At 40.9% G+C, this 12,219-nt stretch overlaps 1 protein-coding gene across 4 annotated transcripts in view; it reads left to right on the plus strand.

The window, feature by feature from the left end:
• LOC144492822 (ribosomal protein S6 kinase alpha-6) overlaps positions 1-12,219 on the plus strand; it is a 138,155-nt gene that overhangs the window by 46,697 nt on the left and 79,239 nt on the right. The window lies entirely within an intron of this gene.

The raw sequence follows: 12,219 nt of genomic DNA on the forward strand, positions 1-12,219 counted from the left end.
CCCGTCGGAACACGTCCCCTCTTTCCCAGTACTGGTGCCAATGTCCCATGAATTCAAACCTATTGCTCCCACGCCAATCTTTGAGCCACGGATTTACCTCCTTAATCTTATTGACCCTGTGCCAATTAACTCGTGGCTCAGGTAGTAATCCAGAGATTATTACCTTTTTGGTTCTGCTTTTTAATTTAGCTCCCAGCTTTTCATATTCCCTTAGCAGAACCTCTGTTCCTGTTCTACCTATGTCATTGGTACCTACGTGGACCACGACAACTGGATCTTTCCCCTCCCACTCCAAGTTCCTGTGCAGCCCAGATGAAATATTCTGAACCCGAGCACCAGGCAGGCAACACAGCCTTTGGGATTTTCGATCCTAGTTACAGAGAACAGTGTCAGTGCCCCTAATTATGCTATCCCCAATTGCGATTACATTTTTTTTTCTCCCCCCGCCCACTTGAATGGCTCCCTGTACCACGGTGCCGTGGTCAGTTTGCTCATCATCTCTGCAATATCCATTTCCATCCACATAGGGAGAAAGAATCTTGAACCTATTGGACAAGTCCAGGGACTGAGGCTCCTGCAACCTTACCTCCTGGGTCCCCCTACCTGCCTCACTCACAGCCACACCTTCCTGTCCCTGACCACTGGCCAAATTCAAGGGATTTAATCTAAGGGGTGTGACTGCCTCCTGGAACACAGTGTCCAGGTATCTCCCCTCTCCCTGATGTGTCGCAGCGTGCAAAGCTCAGAATCCAGGTCATCCACTCTGAGCCAGAGTTCCTCGAGCAACCAACACTTAGTACAGATGTGCTCACTGGGAACCACAATAGGGTCCACCAGCTCCCACATCATGCATGAACTGACACATCACCTGACCCTCCATCTCTATTTTATTTAATTAGTTTTTAATTTGGGTTTTAAATTTTTTTATTTAAACTTGTTTTTATTATATATCTCCCTATTACCACTTTCATGGTGCATAACTGTACCCGTGGTCATGTTAAGAATTGAAGGATGTTTAACATTTTATTTTCAGGAAAATGGTCATCAGGTGGTGGTTTATCCTAGGAAAGCAAATTATTCCTATTCTCATTGTGTAATTAAAATGCAGAAATGATGCATATTTAGTTGCAGCTTCTGCATTGTAAATTCTTGAATTCATGCTGAACAAGTGGATGGAATCCATTGCACACCAGGAAACAAAAGAGATTTTGCCAACTCTTTAGTTGGCAAGCTGGAACATCAGGACGATGGGCCTGGGATTGACAGATAATTTGCAGTCAGTCAATAATGTGGGGAAGACAATAGTAATTGACATGGAACATTTTAGGCTGAACATACCTTCCTTAAAAGGATTGCCTAGAGTGGATGACTGAAAAAAAATTACACGTTCAGAGGAAGCATGCAAGGTATAGGCTTCGATTTCCCCCCCCCCCCCATATGATTCTGCATGGGTTCTCTCCATCTTGCTTTCAATTGAAGCAGAGCCAGTTTACCTAATGAGTATCCATGCATCATTACTGTTCTCCAATATAGAAATGATTGAGGCTCTTGACACTATTAGTAGAATCCCTCAGTCACAACCTTTTTACCGACACCATTTCAACACCATCTGTTATTTTGGGTATGGCTGTCCAGCCCTGGACATCATGGCATTGAAAGATAAATGATAACAGACAGTACTTCAGCTTTGCTGTACCATGGATTTTGTGTAACAAACACCTTTGAGAACAAATTATACCACTAGGTATCCTGGAGACATCCAAGATCAGAACATTGGCACAAGCTGCATCTGATCATTACCAGAACATCTCTGAGCAACACTCTGAACTCATGCAGCGATCATAGTGTTGACTGTGATTCAGATCACTCCCTGGTGTGCCCAAGAGTTACAATGCAACCTTTGAAGCTTTTTTTCATTCCAAGCAGAAAAGCCATCCTTGTATCAACTTCAGTCATGCTGCCTACCAAGGTTTTAAAAAAAACAAGTTCTGAGGCTCAATTGATCAGATGTTCAGTGGCATTCTTACACAAAGTGCAGAGCAAAATGGAACGTACTTTGAGACACCATCTACAATACCATACTCACAACATGTGGGAAGCAAAAGTGGAAAATGCAGAATGGTTTGAGGCTAATATTACTGCAATGGAATCTCATTGAAGCCAAGCAGTTTGTTGTTATTAATTACAAGAGATCTAACTGAGACAAGAATGAATGTGCTAAGTGTGGTTTGAAGTAAAGTTCAATGGAGTGCGTGGTGATTTGCCAGTTACTGGTTACAAATTTGCCAGAATATCCAGATGTCCTTCAACACAGGGAATGCTAGGGGCATGGATGAAAGGATCTAAAAGACAACAGGCCCATCAGCAAAGAAAATTGCTCCATTGAAAAGATGACTTCTCTTGCTAAGGCAAGAGAAGTCATCACCAACTGCAACAAACAGGATGGATGGACGGACCATTATCTTGAATTGTATTTTGGTAGCACAGTGGTTAGCACTGCTGCTTCACAGCTCCAGGGACCTGGGTTCGATTCCTGGCTTGAGTCACTGTCTGTGTGGAGTTTGCACATTCTCCTCGTGTCTGCGTGGGTTTCCTCCGGGTGCTCTGGTTTCCTCCCATAGTCCAAAGATGTGCGGATTAGGTTCATTGGCTATGCTAAAATTGCCCCTTATTGTCCTGAGATGCATAGGTTAGAGGGATTAGTGGGTAAAATATGTAGGGATATGGGGGTAGGGCCTGGGTGGGATAGTGGTTGGTGCAGACTCGATGGGCCGAATGGCCTCTTTCTGTACTGTAGGGTTTCTATGATTTCTATGATTTAGGGAGAACACAGTCACCCAGGAAGCTGAGACATCTTGGAAAGCCAGTCTGGCATGACAGAGCCGGATATCAAACGCACAGTGGTGGAGATTAGAAAAATTATTGACTCACTTGTGTCATGAAAACCTCAGGGAAGTCCAAGAAACTTTATTTTTTTTCTTCTGGTGATATTCTGGTTATGTATTTTAAACTATGGGAATATGTAAGATAATTAAAGCAGGGACAGAACCTGATGCAACAGATGCATTTGACATGTTAATGAGCCTGGCAACATTCAAACAGATGTTTACCTCAGGCAATATAGCAATAATGGGGGCAGAACATGAATAAATTTGAATAGTTGTTAAGGATTCATCAGAAGAGATACAAGGTGTGAAGGAAAGATGTCCAGAGAGAAGGTGGATAACATGAGTTTGCTTTTAAAGTTCAAAAACTAAACTATGAAGGTAATTAAGACTGGTAGAGTGCTATTCTAAAGAAGTTAGGTCAGATGAGAGAAAGTTCAAAGGAAAAAAATATTTAAGGAGATGTTGAACCCTTGGCAGGGAGGTTTTATATCAGATTTCAGCTAACCGCAGGAATAACTTTGAGCAAAGGAGGGTCAAAGGATATGGCGGGGTGGGGGGTGTGAAGATAGGATCAGGCTATTGATTTGAAAGACCAGCCATGATCCTAATGAATGGCATAGTAGGGTCGAATGACCTCCTCCTGCACCTATTTTCTCCCTTTCTCTGCAACTCCAAGCAGTTTGTGCGAAGAAAGATTGATTTGAAAAGCAAGCTGCTAGTTTACATTGGAAGCAGTCCCAAGAGAGACTGTGTTGTCAGTTACTGGATTTTTCTTGGTCTTAAAATCTATCAAGTGTTGTGGCACAGTTTGGGGAGCGTTAGCCCTGAAGGTAGTTGAGTTTAAAGTTGTTTGGAACTGTTTTGAAGTATTGATACTGTGTCAAACTTTTTGCCCGTAACTTCTGACCTGAATCCCGGTTTAAGCCGATTGTGCGGCGCACATGCCCATCGGCACAATTCGGATGTCCCGACACGTGAACATGCGCGCTGGAAGAGCGCCAAGTTTGAACTGCTGATCCGGGTTTCAAAAGGTGCCGCTATTGAAGCGCTGAGCTGCAATCTTGTTAAAACTTCCAACACTTGCACTAATGATTGGTGAGTTTTTCCCTTATTTATTTGCACACCGACCCCCTTGGCCCCGCCCTCTCCGCCCCCCTCGGCCTCAGCCCTCACCTTGCAGGATTGTTCTTTTTCTATTTCTCAAACATTTACTTTATTAGAATCGTCACAGAGTCAGGGACATCATTCTTTGGATTTCAAATCTCTCCGCTCAATACAAATTGGAAAGTACAGTTGAGGTTATTATTTCAAGTTTCCCTTCTGGGATTTGAGCAACCTGGCATCAATCATCATGTGGAGATGCCGGCGTTGGACTGGGGTAAACACAGTAAGAAGTTTAACAACACCAGGTTAAAGTCCAACAGGTTTATTTGGTAGCAAAAGCCACACAAGCTTTCGGAGCTCCAAGCCCCTTTGCTGACCCTCCAAGCCCTCCAAGCCCACTCACCTGAAGAAGGGGCTTGGAGCTCCGAAAGCTTGTGTGGCTTTTGCTACCAAATAAACCTGTTGGACTTTAACCTGGTGTTGTTAAACTTCTTACTGTATCAATCATCAGCCATGCCCTTAACACTTGCCATGGATAGAGTTCCAGGTGCTGATGCTATTCCACCTGAACTCATAAAAGAAGGGAAACCAGAACGCTGTAGCATCTGTACGAATGCCTCTGCTGGTATAAGGGCCCAGTGTCTTAGATATGTGTAATGCAAAGATTGCGACCAAGAGTGACTGCAGTGATAGCAACAGCCAATGAGGCATCTCCCCGCTGAGATTGTGGGGAATAACTTGCCTGTACTACCCTTTCAGACTGCAGATCTTGGCTGAGCACATTGACCTTGAGTCCCAATGGTGTTTCAGAACTGGAGGATTTACAGTTCATAGAATCATAGAAACCCTACAGTGCAGAAGGAGGCCATTCGGCCCATCGAGTCTGCACCGACCACAATCCCACCCAGGCCCTACCCCCACATATTTTACCCGCTAATCCCTCTAACCTACGCATCCCAGGACTCTAAGGGGCAATTTTTTAAACCTGGCCAATCAACCTAACCCGCACATCTTTGGACTGTGGGAGGAAACCGGAGCACCCGGAGGAAACCCACGCAGACACGAGGAGAATGTGCAAACTCCACACAGACAGTGACCCGAGCCGGGAATCGAACCCGGGACCCTGGAGCTGTGAAGCAGCAGTGCTAACCACTGTGCTACCGTGCCGCCACTGTGCTATCGCTATCCACAAGTCCAGCTATCTTCGTGTCATCCGCAAACTTGCTGATAACACCAGTTACACCTTCTTCCAAATCATTTATATATATCACAAATAGCAGACGTCCCAGTACAGAGCCTTGCGGAACACCACTGGTCACAGACCTCCAGCCGGAAAAAGACCCTTCGACTGTTACCCTCTGTCTCCTGTGGCCAAGCCAGTTTTCTACCCATCTAGCCACCTCTCCTTGTATCCCATGAGCCTTAACCTTCTTAACCAACCTGCCATGAGGGACTTTGTCAAATGCCTTACTGAAATCCATATAGACGACATCCACGGCCCTTCCTTCGTCAACCGTTTTTGTCACTTCCTCAAAATACTCCACCAAATTTGTAAGCCACCTTCTCAACAGCAATTACGGATGGGCAATAAATGCTGGCCTCGTCAATGACATCCACATCCAGTAAATGATTAAAAAATGCAAGAACTATCGTTCCCCATCATTGTAGCAAACAGTAAGGTGTTCAGTGTTACCTGCTGAAGGTGATGGGGCAACAGACAATAACAACACACATGGTGGGACAGAAAGAACTGATAATGCAAATCAATTCACTGAAGGCAATGATGAGCAAATAGGGTTGAATAAATTTTGCACAAGTTTATCTTCACAAAACATCACAGGAAAATGCATATTTATGTTTCTGTGATGAACTGTGGGTGTATTATACCAGATGGTCTGTACGAGGTCAAGCTCACCACCACCTTCTCAAAGACAATTAGGAATGGGCAACAAATGTTGGTCTTGTCAGCAATGTTCACATTCCATGAAAGAATAAAAAATACTGTACTCTGTCCAGAGGTAATACTGTTCCACTGACTAGTACTCTTTTCTAACAGCTGAGATTTTCCAAAATACAAACAATGCTATTCCAGCAGGAAGGAATTGCATCAATCTTTTTCACAGTAACTTCATCGCAGTGTTAACGTAAGCCTATTTGTGACACTAATAAATAAATTTAAACCTTACCTGCACAGTGGTGTAACTAATGGCCCTGCCATTTTACTCGAGTAATGGGAAATTCTGGATTCCAGTTTTGTATTAACGAAACTTCCACTCACAATTTTAGTAACTAGGTTGCAATTTAGAGTTTTATTATGGAGATCAACCATAGAATCGGTTAGTTATCAAGATATTTCGATTTACGTATCCAGTGGGAAGCAACCTGCCATGATTTAATCCATTCCCCTGAACTAACAGCAACATTATGTGAGCTGTTCTTTCCTGGTTCACATGAATCCAAAAATTGTGTTAGCCAAGAAAGGAACAATGCATCATCTGACCTAGAATCAAATTACTAGAATGGTTACTCCAGAGAAACTGGGCAGCAGTGGGGTTAGCACACTGAAGGATAGCTAGAAGTGCTTATTTAATCCACACAAAAATCAGCTTGTCTTTTCGATCAAAATACTGAAATTGTTTCTTTCTAATTTAGTTTGTTGCATTATTTTGATGAAAAATAATTGGTCCTTGCCTCTGGAGGGATTTGTATGTTTAACAAAATCATGCAAAGTATTTGTATTTTCTGAGATATTTCTGATTACATTCTGACATCTGTATGACAAGACATAGATATTTTGACTTTTACCATTTTGTATCAATTTCATGGTTGATTAAACCTTCCAAGAGAGTTGTGGTCCACTGGCCGTCAATAATGCAATTAAGGGGGCAATTGTTAATCCCAAATCTGCAATCGCATTCATTCATGTATATGGCTACATATTTCATTTCGTTGGAAACTATCATCTCTAGTCAGCCCAAGACCAATATCCTCTATGATCTTCTCAGCCCAGCAGCTGCGAGAAAAATGCCGTGAACAAAGTAGATTATCCTATATTGCTTACCCCGATCTCACCAAGTCATCCAATCAGAGCAAAGGCGGTTGATTTAAACTGCTGGGAGAAATTGGCCACCTGTCGAAACTGCTCAGTAATTTCCTCTTTCCATTACAACATGCGGCAACATTAGAGCACTTTGAGATCTATCTTGAGGTCAAACAGGTTGTGTTCTGGCATATTCTTCTGCCATCTGCTGCTGCCGTGAGCCTTCTGACCATCCAGAGAGTGTTTACTCACATACCGGAACTGATGGAAAACTGCTCAGCCTTGCTCGCTTGAGATCCAAGACAAATGTTCAATAAGTCCTCATCAGAGTTGTTGCACTTGCATTCCATATTGAGAAACACCTTCTGCAGCAAATGGAGAGACTCTTTCTCATCTGTAAAGAGTTTCGTTTGGCAAGTTAGAAGGTGTTTAGACTCCATGCTGGATGCAGTGTATTTGTCTTTCTCCCTGGTATTGGAAATTATGCTGGCTAGTTGGAAGTAGTCTTTCTTGCCTTTCTGGAGTAAAAATCTTGTTGGTGGTTTGCTAGTTAGAGGCAAGCAATGCCTCTATCTCTACCTCAATGGATGCTGGGAGCCACAGGACGGGGAAGTCAGAGTTTCAATTCTCCAACTAAAGGACTACTTCGCAGCAGGTATTGCAGAGCTGCAAAATCCAACATCGCATGAGCATACTGATTTGCTGTGCTAAACCTAGGACAGGGTGTTTGTCGGGGTTTGTTTGGCTGGAACAATATATTTAGCTGTTAAGGTATATACAATATCTTGATTGTTTTTTCTTGTTTTGTAATTGGTAAAAGTTATTGCTAACTGTCTTATCATATGTTAACTGTATTCTTAAATAAACTTTGTTGATAAAAGCACCCTAGTGGGTCACTGAATCATACCTCGAAACCTCTTGTGCTTAACCATGCCAAAATTCACAGTGCAAAACTTATAATCTTGGCTGTCTTCATAAAACACCATAGAGTTTCTGACCTGGATTATTACAATTGGGGACTCTTTTGTGGCATTAAAGTCTATATTCCTTGATTGATTTGAGATTATTGGACTCAAAGACAGTGCGTAGTGAGCATATTTGTGTTTTCTTTTCAGGTGCTATGTTCAGGTTTAAATAGGGAGTGCCTTGTGGATTAAAGGCTGTTTGAGGCTAAGACATTCCTGGGAGTGGAATAAACACAAAAGGTGACTAAAACAAAGTTTTTGGAATTGACATTTGACATTAGCTGAAGGGGGAGATAATTGTGGCGATAGCTCAGCATTTAAAATTGCCAGAAACAGTCAGACTCATTGGAAATGGCTAGAATTCAATTACAAATGAAATAGCTTGAACATGTAAAAGAATTAAAGCAGCTTGTATTTGAAATAAAAGAAAGGGAGGCCATTGCTGCAGAAAAAAAAACAAAGAAAGGGAGGAACAAAAAGCACAGGAAATGAGACGGCTTGAATTACAGGCAAGGGAAAAAGAGAGAATTTGAATTTTGGAAACTGGCAATAAAAAGAGAATGTCAGTTAAAATTGGCAGAGGTAAAGAGAAAAGTAGTTTGGATATTGTGATGAGGAAGATGAAGAAGAACAATAGCATTGCAGTCAAAGGCGTGGTGGGGATCTATTTAAATACGTCCAAGCATTGCCAAGATTTGAGGAGAAGGATGTAAAAGCCTTTTTCATTGCATTTGAGAAAGTGGCTAAACAAATGAAATGGCCACAGACCATATGTGTATTACTGATTAAAACAAAGTTGGTTGGTAGCGCTAGTGAGGTGTTTTCATTACTATTGGAGGAGGTATCTGGGAATTATGATGAAGTGGAAAAATCCATCTTAGGTGTATATGAACTAGTGCCAGAAGCCTACAGATGGTTTAGACATCTAAAGAAAGAACCTGGTCAAATGTACATAGAATTTGAAAGGATTGAACAGAGTAATTTTGATAGGTGGAAAAGAGCTTTGAAAATAAACAAGGCGTACAAAGCTCTTAGAGAAAGGATTATTTTGGAGGAGTTTAAAAATTCACTTCCTGACATAGAGAGAACTTGTGGAAGAGCAGAGGGTTAAAACTGCGAGGTTAGCAGCAGAAATGGCACATAATTATGAATTCGATCATAAATAAAAGTTTGGTTTCCAACTTCAGTTTCAGCCTGTGAGGGATAGAAACTGGGAAACAGAGAAATCCTCAGGTGATAAAGGAAGTCTTGTGGGAGATAACAAAGACCAGGTACCTCAGGTTAAAATGGAAATACAGGAGGGTGGAAGGGAAATAAAAAGCCTCAGATGTTTTCACTGCATTAAATTAGGCCATGCAAAGGGTTGGTGGTTTAAGAAAAGCACTGGGAAGACTGACATGGTAAAACAGGATAAGCCAATGAGTGGGGTTTGTTAAAAACCCAGTTGAAGTGAAAGAGGTGCAGAAGAATGTACAGCCTGGCCAGGAGTTGAATGATAAGAAGATGCCTGATCTCTTTAAAGAATTTACTTGTGTTGGTAAAGTTTACTCGTGTACCAGGAGGAGCAGGTAAAGAAGTTAAAATTTTAAGCGTTATGGGAGCAAGTCAATCTTTGGTAAGAGATGAGGAGTTTTGTAGTTTGAAAGGAATATTGCCGGAAAAGCTGGTAATATGTGGAATTCAGGGTGAGAAGAGTAGTGTTCCATTATATAAGAGGAGGTTGGGGAGCCCAGTGAAGAGTAATGAAGTGGTAGTAGGAATAATAGAGAAATTATCTTGTCCAGGAATACGGTTTTTCTTGGGTAACAATATAGCTGGATCACAGGTTGGAGTGATGCCTACTGTGGTTGATAAGCCAGTGGAAAATCAAACAACTGAGTTGTTGAAGGATGCATATCCTGGGATTTTTCCTGATTGAGTGGTAATAAGGTCACAAAGTCACAAGTTAAGGTGAGGAGAAATCAATGAGCGAAGGTAAGAAAGTCGAAGTTCAATTATCAGAAACGATTTTTGATCAGATGATTGGAAAAAAACAAGAATGGGTAGAGAATGAGGTGGATATTTTTAGTTTGGGAAAGTTGGCAGAGTTGCAAAGGAGGAACTAGTAATAAAACAGTTGCATCAGAAAGCATACACAGAAGAGGAATCTGAGTGTATACCAGAATGTTGTTACTTTAAAATTGATGTCGTAATGTGGAAATGGAGACTTTTACATATTCAGGTGGATGAAAAGTGGGCAGAAGTTCATCAAGTGGTATTGCCGTTAGGGTATAGAAAGGAGGTGTTACAGGTAGCACATGAGTTACCAGTAGGAGGTCATTTGGGAATAAGGAAAACTCAAGCTAAAATACATAAACATTTTTATTGGCCTGGACTGCATAAAGATGTGGTTAAATTTTTCCGGTCATGTCACATGTCAGGTAATAGGGAAACCTCAAGTGGTGGCAAAACCAGCACCCTTAATACCCATTCCTGAATTTCAGGAACCTTTTGCAAGGGTCCTAATTGATTGCGTAGGACCCCTCCCTAAAATGATAAGGCGGACTTCATTAAATGCTTTGGAGTTTCTGACCCGAATTAGAACAACTAATAGCTTGATTCCAGCTAATTAACTTCAATTTTTTGTTTAAGAATGAATATAGTTTAGAAGGATCCTGCCACCTCTTACATAAGTCTAGTGCACAGATGTGTTTGAGCATGATTGTTATTTGTTACTGAATTGTATTTCACAACTATTATTATTACAATGATGCGGTGATGATTGTCAAAACCTAATAAACGTGCATCTTCTCACCTAATACTACATGTATATGCATTTTAGTGTCACTTAGTATCTTATGTACCATTACTCTGCTGAGCAATTTTCAATTCCGTTATTTCTCACATGCATAAAACTGATGTACAGCTATTTTCAGTGACATCATGCAACTCTCTCCCACTTAATTAAGATCCATTTCCAGTACTTCCCACATTCATCACTCCTTAATAGTCTGTTCAGCTTACCACCACTATCCGAATGCTTTCAATTGCAAGATCGCATTCCCATCTCACTTCCATAATCCCAATCCACACCAGAAAATTTTGGAAGTCGCATTTCACTACTACAATAGGTAATGACTACCCCATTCTCTGTCTCTTTCCAGTACTCCAGAGAAACATCCTTGTCTCCTTTAGAGTTCATGCCTTTGTTTACTGCAATTTGGATAACATTCAGTACAGAGCTAAACACGCACATTAACAATCCAGTCCACTTGGTTACGGTTTCCATATAAATGTGGGCATGGATTAATGTAGAATCAGAAGAGCAAGTAACTTTATCCCTGAATAGTTAATAGCTTTGACCGCAATCAACAAAAATAATTGGCTGTGATAAAGTTATTCAACATAAAACAGCATTTCCTCAAACTCAATTGTAGCCAAGACCATGCTAATGCTCAGAAACTGCTGTTTTCACTAACTGTATATGAGTTCTCTTATCTGTTTGATTTTAATCACAATTATTTAATCCTGAGTAACATGAAACTTGAAGGGAATTTCACATGTTGAAGATGATGGTTTGTATTAAACTTTGTTGTGTGATAAAGTTGGTTTACAGTTGATGTTTAAGCAGCGTATGCTCTTTAATTACGATGTAGTATAGCAGGACTCCAGTGCTTAGCATGTTTTGTCAATCTGTCAGCTTTAGAACATTGTGAATTGACCACAGCTCTGTTAATAACACCATAACAGGAAGGTGAAATGGCCCCAGAGACATGAAACAAAAATAAGTTATAGCTTGGCTTTCCGATTTTCAAGTTTTGCATTTCCCTAATATGCTGTGAGCAAATATGATTTTGCAGGGCAAAGCCAAATGTTTTTCATTTGAAGACTTGGGCTTTAATTGGAAAATCACACCATATTAAAACAATGAACTCAATACCACAGATAAACGACATCAATGGGAATGAGACTTTTTATCTAAACCTTGTGGAGGTGAAACCTTTTTGAATGAGTGATCTAATGTATGATTAGGACAACTTATTTTTCTATTCCGCAGTAGTTTTTAATTTAAAAAAAGTTAGTTTCAGGATTTTTGGATTTAAGCATGATTCTCTTCAGTGTAGAATTATTGGTTTAATTAGCTTAAACTTTAAAAGTAAAAAAGATATAATATTCTACTGGATGAAACATCTTTCTCTATTATAATCTGACATCTTGAATCGCTAAGTGCTCATGGTTGTGT

This window comes from Mustelus asterias, chromosome 4 (genome assembly GCF_964213995.1).
Source record: "Mustelus asterias chromosome 4, sMusAst1.hap1.1, whole genome shotgun sequence".
In the NCBI taxonomy this organism is placed as follows: domain Eukaryota; kingdom Metazoa; phylum Chordata; class Chondrichthyes; order Carcharhiniformes; family Triakidae; genus Mustelus; species Mustelus asterias.